The sequence below is a fragment of the Passer montanus genome, unplaced genomic scaffold (genome assembly GCF_014805655.1).
Source record: "Passer montanus isolate IOZ18808 unplaced genomic scaffold, ASM1480565v1 scaffold103, whole genome shotgun sequence".
NCBI lineage: Eukaryota > Metazoa > Chordata > Aves > Passeriformes > Passeridae > Passer > Passer montanus.
Genome location: NW_024356838.1, coordinates 1,341,532 through 1,357,343, shown reverse-complemented (window position 1 = coordinate 1,357,343; position 15,812 = coordinate 1,341,532). Strand labels below are relative to the sequence as shown.

The window sequence follows — 15,812 nt, the reverse complement described above, 5'->3', positions numbered from 1 at the left end:
TTTTAATTTGAAAAAAATGTATACTACAACTATAACTATGTCCTAATACATTCTTTTGATATTGCTATTTGTTAGTATCAGGAGTGAAACAAGATCTAAAAAATGCCTTATGAAGGTCTCTGGTACAGAAAATACCGTACAAGCTGTGATTCCTTTTGTAGCCTATACCTAATCTACCTGCAAAAGCAGTTTTTTTCTTAAGCTCATCACAAGGTCAACCAGCATTCTGTATCTGAAAAGCTTTTCAAAGTAAATGTAAGCCCTCTTACTGAGTTTCTTATTAAGTCTTGTCCAGGTTAAGGACAGTTACCATTTTGTCCCTGTTTGAGTACAGCAGGGTGGAGTTCCTGGGAGAATCCCATGACTAATTACTCTCCGTCTATGGGCTGTTAATGCCTACTCTTCAATCTGTTTTTAGTCCACCTCAGGAGCTGTTATTCACCTCTCCAGGAACTAATTTTGGAGCGAGACCATTTCAAATACACACAGATCCTGTGTTACCCGTGCGCTGACCAACACCAGTGTTCACCTCTGGCAGGGTGGCAATGTAGTATTTCCTGTGGGTTGAAACAGGCTGAGGTTTATGAAGAGATGTTAAATGTTCAGATTGAGAACCAGCTTCCTCAAAAAAGTACTATCTTACCAGGATTAGTCTATTTATTGTGTTTGAAAGATTTCATTTGGAAAGTATATTGTTATTATAGACCAGTTCTAAAATTAACTAAAATTGCAGAAGCATACTGAGCTTACTCTTAGCAAAAAAAAGATCAGAAAAAAATCTGTTAAAAAGTGAGTATCGAGCAGAAGAATTTCTACAGTTATGGACTGTATTTCAGACAGAAGTGACTGATAGTGGTTTAAAACCTTGCTTCAAATGAAAGCTGTGTAAATGGGTTAGACCCAGAAGACTGGTAAGGCAGGGAGAAAAGAGTCAGACTGTATAGTTGGAGTATTTCTGGAGCATGATAGGGTTTGGCTTTTTTTTTTTTTTCCTTCTTGATTTAACAAGTTGAAAATCTGCTGAATAATTCATGAAGAGTGGAAGGGCTGAATCTTCCTGGAATGATATACACTGTACGTACTGTGGCACAGGAGAAACTGCAAAGCTTTGTATCAGTTGCTGCCGTTTCTGCTGCCGATTGCAAGGTGCTGCTGCTTTTGCTGTTTTCACAGCTACAGAAACCTCAGTCGTGCTCTGGTGTGCCAACAGCCATCTGCCTCCCTATGGACCCACCTTCACCAGCTACAATCTGTGGACTCTCTTGCTGCCTACCTGCCTTGGACATTGCTGGTTTTTGGATCCTTACTGCAAACAGCATTTTCTGGACCTTACAGCTTGTATGACTGAAACCTGCCTTAGAGTCCTTCAGCTGCACAGCCTCCCGTGTGCTTGGTGAGGACTCCTGCAGCAGAACTTCTGACCCAGACAAGGATGGGATTTACAGGGCAAAGTCAAAACTGAGCTGCATTCAGCGAGATGCCCAACGCCTCTTCCTGGAGTGCTAGCTCGCCTCTGCTGCTGCTCTGGGAGGACTCCTCTGGGACCCGCATCTTTCTGTCGCTGCTCTACGCAGTCTTAGCTATCTCAGGGACTTTATCCAATGTGATGGTCATCTATTTAGTCTTCTCCTTCAAGAAGCTGCAGACAACCAGCAATGCCTTCATCGTGAACGGCTGTGCGGCTGACCTGAGCGTGTGCGCCCTGTGGATGCCCCAGGAGGCTGTGCTGGGGCTGCTGCCCCCCAATTCCTCCTCCCTTCGCTCGGCGGAGTACCGGCTGCTCCGGGGGGGGCTCCTGGGCCTCGGCCTCACCGTCTCCCTGGCCTCGCACCTGCTGGTGGCTTTCAACAGGTACGTGCTCATCACCAAGCTGCCCAGCGTGTACCAGGCCCTCTACCAGCGGAGGCACACGGGCTGCATGATCGGGCTCTCCTGGGCCCTCGCCCTGCTCCCGGTCCCGCTGCTGCCCGGGCTCTGGACCCTGGGCTCAGCCCAGTCGGACGGCAGCTCTCGCTACACCGCCCTGCTCCTCGCCCTGGCCGTGCTGGGCCAGACCGCGCTGCTGCTCCACTGCTACCTCGGCATCGTGCGGCGGGTGCGGGGCAGCGCCAAGCGGGTCAGCGTCCTCAACTTCCACCTGCTGCACCAGCTGCCCTTCCCCGCCGCGCCGCCGCCGCCTCGCCGCGCCCAGCGCCGCCTCAGCAGCGTCTCCGTCCTGCTGCTCTGCTGCGTGTTCCTGCTGGGCACCCAGCCCCTGGTCTGGGTGAGCCTCCTGGGCTTCTTCCTGCGCCCGGCGCCGCCGGCGCTGCAGGCCGCCAGCTGGCTGCTGCTCTGCTCGCTCTCGGCCCTCAACCCGCTGCTCTACACGTGGCGCAGCGAGGAGTTCCGCCGGGCGGCCCGCTCTGTCCTGCCCCGCGGCGAGGGCCCGGGGCCGCCCGTCGGGCAGCCGAGCCGAGCCGAGCCGCGCCGGCCCCCGCCCCGGTAGCGCTTCTTCCTCTCCTGTTGCTCCTTTGCGACCCCACGCACTTCTTGCCCGCTCCCCCTTCCACCGCACGGCCAGGCAGCGCCGGTGCTTTCCCGAGACACCGGGACGGACACTGGGGCGGGATCTCCCGCCCGCCCCCTCAGCCCCGCTCCCAGCACGGAGCTGTCCGCCCTCAGGAGCCGGCCAGGACTCCAGCCAAAGCAGTGGATTTAGGAATCTGGGATAACCGGTAAATATGGCAACGCACGTAACTGTTGTTATGCTCTAAAGATTTCAGTATGAGGCAGGCACCTAGACAGCTCTTTCTGAGACATATGCAAGTTTGTTTTTATAAAATCGATGTAATTATTTCAGCATTTAAAGTAGTTCTTTGAAGTGAGCTCCCTGAACACAAGGTTCGTTTGTGAAGAGCTGGCAGGTGTCTCACTGCACACACATGCACACAGACACCGGGAGCTGCTTCCTTTCCCCAGCTTACCTGATCTCTGTGCTCCATGCAAGACCCTCCTTCAGCTTTCTCTGGCAAACTTCAGGATGATACTCTCTGTGGAAACTGTTAAAAACGAAAACATATGCACCTTTGTGGTGATCTGGTTTGGATATTTTGTTTTGAAAGCTTTTTAAGGCCTGTTTTAACAAAGGTCTCTGCCCATGGGCACTCGATAAAATACAATGCAATATGAAGGCTGGTGTTGTCCATCTCACCTTGTCACCTGTTCAGTTACCAGTTTGTTGTATTTCTCTTAAATATATTATTGCAGAAGTATGATTTCACAGCCTCTGCCAGATACAAAATAACAGATTCTGTGTGGCATTTGGAAAGGAGACAGCTCCTCACACCGAAACTGTGGTGGTGAGTGCTGCAGGCCCATTCCTCCCTCTTACAATCCTCGTATTTCCTTCTCTGTTGCTTGAGTTCCTCCTTCCTCTTTTCCAAGCACTTGCTGTTGTTCTCATGGTGATGGTACTGCGTGCTGTGTTTGCCTTCTGGCACAAACGTCTGCAAGAAGGCAGTTGTTTTCTGAATCCGTGGGCATCCACAAGCAGTATCACCTAAGTTGTGCTGTCTTGAGAAGAATGGACCCGTGGGAACGTGAGGAAACTTTGTCACAACAAGAGATTGTTGCATTAGGTGACACAAATTTAGAGCTCTCATGAGGATAGTCTAATGATGGGATAATAACAAGGAAAAGACACACGATAGGTAATAAAATAAAAGGCCCTTTGGCCATATTTTATAATGGCCCATGCACTTTGCTTGCTTTACCTGCTGAGTTTAAGTTTCCACAGAAAATGCTTTAAGAGAAAGGAAATAATTTAATTTTTTCCCCAAGACTAAGACCTGTTAGGTATTTGTGATACAATGATGTATCTAAAAGTCCCATACCAATATTTTGTTTCCTGGCATAAAAAATCTCCATAATCACAGAAGGGATACTTGTTAAGGTCAGGATTTGAAAAACACAAAGAATGAAGCCTCAAAAGGATTTTTTTTTAATTAACATTCAGAAAATGTATTAACATCTTGAAAACAGCTTTAGCCACTTTCAAGCACCTCTAGGAAAGTAAAATAAGTTTCCTTGAGTCTGAGTTTTACAGAAAGCTTCTTCCTTCATATTGGAAACAATGTTCTTCTGAGTGATGGCACCAGAAAGATACAGAGGGCCAGCAAGGAGATATTGAACATGTAAGATATGCAAGATTGATCTTATTAACACTGTGCACATATCTTGGAGAGTGAAGGAGCCATTATATCCTTGTTGTAATATCTCATCCTGATCACAGTGGCTGTGCTTTAGCTGTCTTTGTGTAGCAAATGGAGAAGGAAAACTGCTTCGACCTCATCCATCCCAATACTGGAAAATATGCTGGTTCACTTCCAAAATAAAGTTCAACCAAGGGTCACCCGAGGGTAAGACCCTGTTCAGCTACAAAATAATCCTTAGGCTGGAAGCCACAGAAGAATGCATATTGCATCTCCCACCATGGCTAAAGGAACTCAAGAGACTTGGTAAAGCTCATTACTGCGCCCATAAGCAAAAAAAAAAAATCAAACTCTAAAATAAAAAATTAGACAATGCCTCTCCCCTGTTTTGGGCTATGGAACATGTTAGTCTGGAATTAAAGCAATAACATTTTTGCAAATTCAATGTCCAAACCATCAGACAACTGGAACTTCTGGTCTTCTTCCCTTGTAAAATAGCATGCAAGTTAAATCTGAAATGCCTGTATTTTATATAGACCACGTTTAAAATGCAAACATGTATGAAAATGCTATGATGTACAAAACTCTAGACAGCTATCCTTATGCTATGCATCAATTCCAGAAAACACCTGGAAATCCCTTGGAAAGTTTGATGTAATTGCATCTGACTGTAAATCTTTGACTGTTTTAATATACTCAGGTGACCTAAATAACATTACGCAGAAAAAAATAATTTAAAGTAATTAAGAAAGAGTTTTTGTTTCAAGATCAGTTTCTCTGAGAAATTACTGCTCTGAAAAGTCCTGTATGCCTTGTTCTACAGCCATAATCTTTGTATTTCCACCTTGTAAATACTCCATGGTAAATTTCAATGGAAGCTCAGCTTGGCTCAAGTTCTGGCTCTGTGGCACTGCTTCTTGGTTAAGGAAATGGATTTCATTCTCACTTTCTGTCATTCTATGCTTTAATTTACAGATGATTTATATGTGTCCTCTGCTAGTTTAGTGGTGACTTTTCTTCAATGTGAATTTCTGTCATGCTCAAACAACTAATTTACAGACACAAGGGATATGTTGCCAATTGTCCTTTAAAATGTCTCAACCAACCACTCTTTCAAGAGGTGTAAATGAAGATGATGGAAAATCCTCTCAGCAATTCAAATGAGGTTTGCTTGAACTGAGTTGCTCCTTTGCTCTGGTGTTGTGCCAAGGAAGTTGTCTGAGCATGGCCTGAAGCTGCCCTTCCTAGACTGGCTGGCATTGACACGTGTTAGCTGGCTTCATGTGCTTTAGATGGGAGGTGAGAGCTCATTAAAGCACTGAATTTATGATGCAGCAGTGATACAGTAGTGCAGATCAGCCACGATGTTCACCTGCAATAGTTGCCTTTTCCTTTGCTATTTTCTCAGGGCTTCTGGAAACAAGAGCAGGTAGGAGTTAGTAACAGCCTGGATGATTTGTAGTCAGTTGCACTGATGTGCTTGAAAAGTGCCAATTGGTGTATTATGGCCCAGCTAAATCTGCCACTCAGTTTGTGAATTGCCCATGCAGAAATACATGTGGGACCTGCTTTTTGAAAGTAAAATTGTCATGCCTCAAAGTAATGCCCTGAGGCATGGGTTATTTGTGAAAATTGCTTGTAGAGGGTGTTGCTGAAGTTGGAGTTTGGATTCAATCTTTTGAAGTTACCGTTAATTCAAAATAGTTATAAAAAGCCGTAGAGCTGCTTTGTGGAATTAGGTACCTACAGCAATATGAGTCTCCACCAAAACTGGGCAATCACTGTCCTCAAAATAGGTGTGTAAAAAAGTACAGGCAGCATGGTGAAGCTGGGAAATTATGACAAGGGGAGATGAAGAAGGCAGGACAGGGGCACTAACAGTTTGATCCTGAGAAACAACACAGAAAAAAATCTGAAAGCCAGAAGAGGCCTGGGATTATGATAAAAGTGACCATCTCAGATTCTTTGATTCTTTGTATGTGAGGAAATACAATTCTATGCTTTTCTTAATAAATAAAAACATGCACTTGTATTCTCAATTTCTTCTTTTAACAAAGCATTCCGTACACCAGCACATTTTCTTTAAACTCTGAAATCAAAAAAGGTATGAGTTGCATCAGCAGTCTTGTGGAGACTGCGTTCAGCAGCAGTGCTGGACTGACAAGCAGAGATAACATCTTAGCTAACCTCCAGATTCAGTCAGCCATAAGCACATTGTGAACCTTTTTTCCCTAACTACCAAGTTGATGCTATTTTTAAAAAAACCCACATACAGATTATTTTCAAATGAAGACATTTAAGTGTAGCATTTCATTAAAGAAAAAAGTGACAACATATACTTTAGCTTTCTATTTAATCTTAAATCACATAACCAGATTATTGCAATATTCTTTAAATTCAGAAGTCCCTTTCTCAAATGGCAGCGAAAATAGCTTTTCTCGTGACTGTTTAACTTCTAAGAAAGCTACTTTTTTTTGCTCTTTTATGTCAATCCTTCCCATGCACTGTCATCATTTTACCAGGGTAATAGTCTATTTTCTTTCCTTCTCCTTCCCTTTCTTCAGTATCTTGTCTAATTTTCTTCGCTAAGGGAAAAGTTCTTGATTCTGCTGATCAGGGCACAACTCCTTGAGCAGGGTAAGTTTTGGGACACAGCTGTAAACTAAGACTAAAGAAGTGATGGACAAATCCCACATACTTAAATTACTATTTAGAGTAAGTAGGTATTGAAGTTGGGTTTTTACTGTGCAGAACACCGGACACATTTTTTTCTATATTTACAGATATTTGCACTTGAGTAAGGTTGTTAAAAAAGGGTAATATGAAAAAAAATCAAAAGTAGTTTGAAGGCTGGAGAAAAAACCTTTTTGGCTGAAGAGTTCAATCATAGTAACTTAAAAGTGACATCATTACAGAGTAAGCACATTTATGCAGGTATTCAAACCAATCTGTTACCATACATGGTGATCTAATGATCTCTTCTGGTGTGGAAAACACGACCTTACAGGAAAATAGCTCTGCTTGAAGAGCGTGGGCCACCTTGCCTGTTTATTGTCAAGGAGTTCAATCTGGTAAGGGTCTCTGTGCAGTCTGCCCTACACCCAGTCTGGATGGATATTCATGAAAATAAAGAACTGGAAACAATCCCAAGAAAACAAAACATTCGTGGCTGCTTTCTTGCCTGAAGTTTTGGGTTTCTGAAGAGGCATAATAACCACTCCAGGGAGGTTAACTGTTTATAGAGTTCAGGGAAAACTGCAGGATGTCAACCTGCAACCCCACACATCTGGCTTGTCATCAGTTTAGAGCCAAGCTTTTGAGTTGTTCAGAAGGAAAGCAAGCTGCCAGTTGGAAGGGGAGCTCAAGCCAATCAAGGGAGCTGTGTAGTACCTTAGACTTCACCATGCTGAACTTTTTCTCTTGTAAGACAATGGGTTGAAATAATGAATAATAAAAATGTGCCTCTGCCAAAATTGTTCAGCATCCTTTAAATGTCTCTTTTTTACTGTACTTCTGTGAGATTCACTCCTGCTTCCAAAGTTTTCCTGCTGCTCTAGAATTGAAAGCTGATGAAAAGCATAATTAGTATTAATTACTAAACACAAAGGAAGGAAAAATAAACCTCATCCTTACTGGACAGAATCAGCTCTGGTGGTTCAAGAGCCAAGGCACACAGAACAAGAATGGAGCTGCTGTTATTGAAAAGCTTCACTTAAGACCAAAGATGCCTTGTGTTCAGGCTGTCTTCACCTGCTGTGTGGCAGTCTGAGGGCAGAATTAAAAACGCAGCTATGCTTCAGGCAAGAGCTGCATCCCTCCTGATCTGTTCTGAAGCTGATGATGTGATGGAGGTGTAATGTTAGTCACAAAGCAACAAAGTTAGCATTAGCAACAGAGGAAAACTGTGAAAGGGAGAGCTTGAGAGACAAAGATGATGATTTGAAAAATAGTCAGTTCTGTAAAACATTGTGCAAACTTTGCTTCATGCATGTTCCATATCCTCTATGTTTTCTTCTGAATCCTTTGTCTGCCTTGTCTCTGTGCACCACAGTGCTGAGATATCCAGTTTCTTCTCAGCCTGGAACCTCTGACACTGAGTTTGATGTAATTTCATTAAAAACTGTTCCTGTGATTCTCTATAAATTTTGCATCTTCCATTCTAAGGTTCAGTGAGATGGCTGTAGCAGTGTTGTCGCTGTGGAGACAGGAGCACCAAGGTTTGAACAGAGTTAGTAACCAGAAATATTGTCAAGATATGTGAGTAGTGCTGCTTCATATCTATCTTTGAATATTACCCCTTTGTCTTCTATTGCATTTCACCCATGGCCATCTACACGTACTGGAATAGCTTCATTTCAGGAGAGTCCTTTTCCACAAAAATATCTCTTTCAACTAATTCTGTTTTATAAAGGTTGTGATAAAATCTTGCAGGGTTTGAAATGTTCAGCCATATTAGCTCCTCCAGTGAGCATAATTGCCCCTCTTTCATTCAACAGAGCATCTCCCCTTACTCTAGATTACTTTTTCTCAGATGGTGGCATTATTTCTCTAGGACAGATTAAATGAAAGAGGTGGTAGGTTGTAACATGGGAAAAAAATAGTTAGCTTCACTACTGCTTGTATCTGATTTCAACAAAGACATTTTATACCTTTCACTGGTAGCTAGTGGCTACTAGCTTTTTTTTTTTTTTGTATGCTAATTAAATCAAGGCAGTAGAACTCTATTGTGTTAAAAATAGAGATAAATAGAAACATTAAAAATATTCATTGCATATAAAGAGTAAATATAAGCTCTCTGAATTTCACAGCAGATATCTTGCTTGGCTCTTTGTTGTTTAATGTAACTGTTATGTACATATGAATAGGATTAGGACAGTCACATGCAGATTTACAAATGATGGCTCTGAACTGAATTAAAGGCATGAATTAATTTTCTTTTATCTCATGCATCATTAAATATTGCTGTCTACTGATTATCTATATAATACCTGTCACCTGATAGCAACCACGGTCGTTATGGTAATGTCAAGATTATAATTATAGTCCCTTCTGCAATGTAGTCATACTATGCTAAAAAAATCCTTGAGATGATAGTGTCCCATGCTTGGTATCAGCCCAAACACAGATACATTTTGAGACTGTTGAGGGGAAGATATTTTGTTACTGAGTTATTAACATGCAAGAATTATGTACTTACATGTGCATACATGTGTATTTAATTACAAAATATGTAGCCTTTTAAACTGTGGCTTTATTTCATTTGAGATAGACAAGACTTGTCAGAACTTCGTAATCCTTGATGACCATCTCTTTGGCTGAGTTTGGGAATTTAGTAATATTTTTTAAATTGAGTTATTGCTCAGAGAAATCTTCTTTGTTTTGCAGCATGTGTCAGAATGGTAGATGAGCCCATACCCTTTTGTAGCAGAGCACGTGGTGCCCCAGGTGTTCTGGCTGCTCCTCCCAAGGTCTCTGTCATGTCAGGAGCTGGTGAGCCCTAATGCCCAGAAGCTGATCTGGAGGTCAGGACTCCTGGGAGACAAATGTTTACAAGACTCCACAAGATTGTGGGTGACAGAGAGAGTGTGGCTTCCCAGAGGATAAAACAGGTCTGATTTTTGTAGAATGTGGGGCACAACTCTGAGAAAAAAAAATAAGTCATTATCTGGTAGCTTATGCAAATTTTATTAATTCAGTTGGTCTATTTTCTTTTAGATTTCAGAGACAATTTTCATTTAATTATTAAAAAAAGGTATTGTCTCATAAGTTTACAAATGTGTAAACAATCTCTTCCCAAATGTAAAAAAGCTTCTAGGAAAAGCTTATTGAGGAATCTGTGTGAACGCAACTTGTGGAGCAAATAATTCAGAATAAAAACCCACTACATGTAAAATGAATAGTATTGTAGCCATTATCTCATTTAGTGCCATCTAACACTATAAGTATTATGTTAACCTAATGAATAAAGTAGCTGATTATGTGTTATTCTTATCTGTAATCTGAAATCAATTGTGATCAACTTAATCAGGGTTGAATGGCCCATACAAGTTTATATCTGTAAATGAGATACCTGTAGAAATACTGAAGTGTTCTTTTATTTCTTATTCTCATCAGTTACACAGTACTATATTGAAATACTGTTTTCTATTACTTGATTTTGGGAACAAAGTTGGTGAACTGTTGTCATATAAATATTTGGTAACATTTTTACATCAATATTTGGTTTCAAACAGAGACCAAATGTTTCTGTTTATGTGCCAGCCATTCTTGGGCTGGCATAGGTACCTGTTGTATAAATAGTTTTATTCAGATAGTCTATGGACAGGCTTTTGGCAAGAATGTCCATAACAGCATTCAGTGATGCCAAGGTTGTCTGTAGCTGTTAACCAGGGGGGTCTGGTGCTGGCAGAGGCTGTCACAGTGCAGACAGCTGTGTCTGTCAGCTCTTTGGAAACAAGAAGGCAGCTGAGCTACAGCTGCTCTTTTACAGGGGCCAGCCAATGATCTGAGTTGTTCTCCATCATACAAGGCCATTGCAAAAGGCCCCAGCTCCTGCATCTCTCTAAGAGCTGCACATTTATGCCACCTTTACACTCAGTAGCCCATTTATCCTCATCTCTTTGCAGACTTAAGGTGGTCTATGTGGAAAGGAATAAGACCAACGGAATCTCAGTTAATTTGTTATTTATTTAGGGATTAAGGCCTTAATATACCCTGATCATTTAAGAAGTTTGGTTGATTAGTAGGATTTCATGGAAAATCTTTATCTTGACATTCATTCTGAAATTAATGTTTGAAGATTCAGCTGTTTTCCTCTTAGGTATTAACAGCATTAAACACTTGGCATTCCAGTAGTAAGAAGTTCATGTAATGGTGCCACTGGAGGAACAAACCATGCTCATGGGACACAGCAGGAAATATCTATCCCTCCTGGTATTAAGGAGCACAGCAGTGTGTTAGAAAGAAAGATTAAAAAAAATAGATTGAATCTTGTGTAGTCCAGCAGAAACTGCCAAGGATATGAGTCAGACCCAGACCTGGAAGAGACTTTTTCTGTTCTACCACTGCAGCTCTTGTTCTGAAGTTATACCCTCATTAAGGGGACTGGATTTGATTTATGCTTGCATAGAGTTAGGTCCTGCATATATTGCAAAGGCAAATGAAACCCAGGCATCTTTGGGTGGATCTCAGTTTCCATATGTATGCAAGGAAGTCCATTACCCTCCCACCACATCATGTGAAGGGAAAGATACTTTTTCTGGCCTTTTTCCTTTCTAGGCATCTCAATAAATGTTCCAAGTCTCATCAAATTCTGCTCCTTTGAAAGTAGAGATTTTGCTGTAAGAAACAAATGCCTCCAGCAATGTGCAAGGATTTAGCCACATTGTCTTTGCTGTCCTGGAAGTGTGTATTAGTATTGGTATGGTGCCAGAGCTTTTCCAAAGGCATTGGTAGCTTGCCTAGAGCATCAGTAAAGATCTTGATTTTCTCATTTTGAAGAGAAGCAATAAGACATATTCCAAAGGAAAACACATGCTTTTGTCTCACTTTTGGATTATCAAAGAGGGGTTTATTGTCAGCCTCCCATAATTCAGCTGTATGTCTAGATAAATAGCCAACTAATTTGACAATTCTATTAATGATTGCTCCTTGTCCCTTCTTTTGCTTCTTCACTCAACTGTGTTCCACACATGGAATTACTGAGGTCAGGAAAAGAGAAGCTAGATGGCACTATGGTCCAAAGGGATCATGTGCTGCTGGTGAACAGGGCGAAGCTGTGTGAGTTACCTGGTCTAGAGCCTCTAGAATTCAATAAATATCAGCAAAAACAGGGTCAGAATTTTTGGAGTGGAATTACGGAGAGAACAGGCTCATACAATTACTTACCTTTTGTGTTTTATAACACAAACAGACTTAAGCATATAAACATGAAAAAGAAAGCAGATGTAAAATGGCTTTAAGATTGCCTACACAGATAAAGCTGTGAGAAATAGTTTGTGCATCATTGCCTTAACATAACTTAAACATATTTGTGATTTTTAAACATATGCTCAAATATTTCTGTTTATATACATCATTATTTATTTATGTACCACATGTGTGCAATTACAGAAAATCAACACACTCATCTGATTTGGTCCAGCAACCTAGAGGGGAAAAATAATCCACCCTGAAGCACTCTTAAGCCTTCCTTTAATGACTGTAAGGGTAGAGGTAAAGGGGCTACCAAAGTATACATTTCATTCAAAAAAATATCTGGGGTAGTTATTGTAAGACACTCATTAAGTTGCCTTTATATACATATATTTTCACTATGATACATCAGTTTCTATAATCTCTGTTTTTTACTATTTTTTAGTTAACAAATATATGTAATTCATCAGTTTGAAATGGAAGTCAGACAAGGATATATTACTATAGTTTTTATTAAAATTGCAAGGCAAACTAAAGCCTTTACCTAACCAATAATCACTATTTAAGAGCACAAATAGGCAGTTTAAGCTTAAGAACTCCTTAGAAAAATGTCAATGTTATTAAAATACAAAACAAATAAACAAAAACATCTGGAAGCTCTGGAAGTCTGTGCAAGTAGACAGTTTAAGCTTAAGTATTGCTTAGGAGAATGTCAAAGCTGTTAAAACACAAAACAAATGAACAAAAACATTTGGGAGCTTTGGAAGTCTGGGGAGGTCTTAATTTATAATTACTTTAAAGTCTCAACATTTGAAAGTAAATAGAGCCCTGTCAGAGAAACAACTTTGCATCTGTAGTAAAGCCAGTCTCTAGGCTCTTTCATTTGTATCTTTTCCTTATGCAGTGAAGGGGTCTGCACTGCAGCATGCCATGTTTGAACAAAGGTCTTTTGCAAAAGAAATAGTTTAGAAAAAATAAATTTAAAAAAAATTTAGAGGAGTTCAATAGTTGAGGTGAGGTAGTGCTGTACAAATTAGACAAATGTGCATCTGTCATGAAAGAGATGCAAAAAATAACTGATTTAGTAGGATTTTATCATGGCAGAAGGTAGCAAAAAAATACCATATTGTTCCTTCAGAGTTCAGTATATCATTAATGTGACAGGAGGAAGTATGGATGAGCATGAAAATAATTTGGAAATGCTAGGAAAGCTTCAAGGTTAGTAGTTGCTAGGAAAACACTTGCAGAACTTCTGCAAATCCAGCAAAAAAGGATGAGCAAGATGACTTCAAAAGCTTAATATAATGACAGAATTTTGAGGCTCACAAATTTGCAAGACAGCATGTAAAGGTCAATGAAGCAAATTGATAGAACTGCAAGTCTACAAGGACAATGTTAAGGAACAAGCAGGAAAACAAACAGAGCAAAGAAGTTGGAACAAAGAGGAGAAAATGGGATCGGAAGGAATGGTAGAGCAAGACACCTCCTTGAAGTGAAAATGAGATAATGGACATAGTCAACACTGTCAAGAAAACAGGAAGTTTATCGAAGAAGCTTCAGGAGAGGCTAGAGGAGAAGGAATCATCTGTGGACAGAAGGCACAGTGGAGGAAGTTCAGAAGTTTGTAGAAATTGTGCAGAGAGGTAGGTGCGTATTAATTTGGGAAGTGGGATTGCAAAGTTGAAGAATCTAGTAGAAGGCTATTAGAAAAACCCAGAGTAGCAAAACAAATGTCCTTTAGGTTAGGAAATAGCAAAAAACTAGTTACTTTTAACATGGCAATCTGCTTAAAAATGAAAAAAAATAAATTCATTTCACAGCAATTATTTTTTACATCTTCCTCCCATTTCAAGATACACTAAATTTGCCATCTCCTACTTTATTGTGTATTTGGTGATTCCAGAGTCTTTTTTAACTCCTGTACTTAGTATCAGTGTGCTAGAAGGATGTATTTGAGGTTTAAATGGGAAAAATTATGCTTCCCGAGAGATGGGAAGCATATAGGGCCTCCATCAACAAAATGGTGAAGAGATGGGATTTAGGAATAAAATTCAGAGGAAATTATAACCAAGTCTTTCCCTTCTGTCAGCAACATGTGAAAAATTCTCATTTCTGTTAACACCTTTTAGAGACAGCAGCTACTTGCTGCTCTCACCATTTGCATTGAAAAGAGATGCATACAGAGATGCTGTAGATTACCCAGGAAGGGGAGCACCATCCAGTGAGTGCTACCATTCCTCCAGCTTGTATTCAGACATGGCAGATCACGAGCCTTGTCCTTAGTTAACCTTATAGATTTCTTCATTAACAGCTGGCCTTAATTTATAATGTCTTTAGGAATCACACTTTTTCTCCTTAATGGGGACTGTACCATGCAGTTTGCCATTTGGTTCTCGACTTTGGAGAACTGACTGCAGGTTTTGGCGTTCAAAATCCTAAGAAAGACAGGAGGGCTGATATAGCACTTGTACAGCTGGGAGTTTTGCTTTGTGCTGCTTCAGCAGCAAGGAGCAGGACTGTCTGACCTGGCAATGTTTCTGTCCTTTTCTTTTTTTTCTTTTTGCCATTCAAGTGCTTTCCCCCTAGAATTCAAGGAAACTCATATTTTGTTTTTTCTGATGATGTGTCAAATCCTTTTACAGTAGTGTGGATGTTGGCTGAACCTGCAGAAGGTTCAGTCTGTAGTGGCTAAACTGAATGGAGCCAAGGAGTTCTCTATTATAAGTCAAGGGTCAGGTTGTATATGGAGCAAAATACATCTATAGTGACAGGAAGCAGAGTTTTCCCTATGTTTGAAATAAACAATAGCAGGACCAAATTCTAGTTATTGGTGATAGGAAGATCTTTTTGTTCTGTGAGATTTCTGTTTCCTGTGACTCTCTATAAGGTACATCTCCTTCATGTTTGCTGGCATTATTTGTGTTTTCTAAATGTGTGATACAGCACATTCTTAAAAATAACTGTCAACTTTGTATTTGTTTTCAAGAAAGTGCTGATACTAAATAAAGTACTAATTTTGGATTGCAACAACAGACATTAAAGAGGCACACTCAGCAAGAAATCCATCATGACTGGTTTTGAATTTAGTGTCATAGGTTAACTGAAGATAGCATGAGTTGATAAATTTAATGTCCTTTGAATCTGTGAATGTTTTTAAAAAGATGTTCTAAGCATTAATATTTTTAAGCTGCTTAGCACACATTGAAACTGCTTATTTTACTTCACTATCCTTGTATGAATATATTCACAAGATGGTTCATCAAAGCAGTGTATTTTAAGGGCCATATGTTTATAAAATACTAAAAGTACCAGGATAGTTAAATTTTGGCTGGTGACTGTTCACAGGAAGTCCAAGCAGGGTCTGTGAAATAAGCCTAGAGCCTTATGAGTCTTCTAGCAGAAGACAGTACATGAAAGCATTAACATTTCTTGAAGTTGTTAATTGCTCTGAATAAATCAACAATTATTTATTACAATAAAGATAATTTCTTGGAAATACCAGGAGTACATTAGAAATACACAGCATTCTAATGAGATCTTGAATAGGCTCTTCATTCACATGGCATTTTACAGTGTACTGATTCAAAGAACAGATCAGAATTTCAGATTATTATTATGAATACATTCATACTGCAATAGTCACTTGAAAATCACTCTTCTGCCATAAAAATTAGTTTCTGGTAAATTAATTTGTTTAACATCCTTGGA

General features: G+C 40.4%; 1 protein-coding gene across 1 annotated transcript in view; it reads left to right on the top strand.

Annotated features, from left to right (window-relative positions):
• Nucleotides 1-998: 998 nt before the first annotated feature.
• Nucleotides 999-15,812, top strand: part of VCAM1 (vascular cell adhesion molecule 1) — a 42,207-nt gene continuing 27,393 nt past the window's right edge. The window contains exons 1-2 of the transcript XR_005628519.1: nucleotides 999-2,714; nucleotides 8,355-8,375. The gene's annotated coding sequence lies outside the window, so the exon portion shown is untranslated. Of the gene's footprint in view, nucleotides 2,715-8,354 lie in introns of the transcript that reaches the window.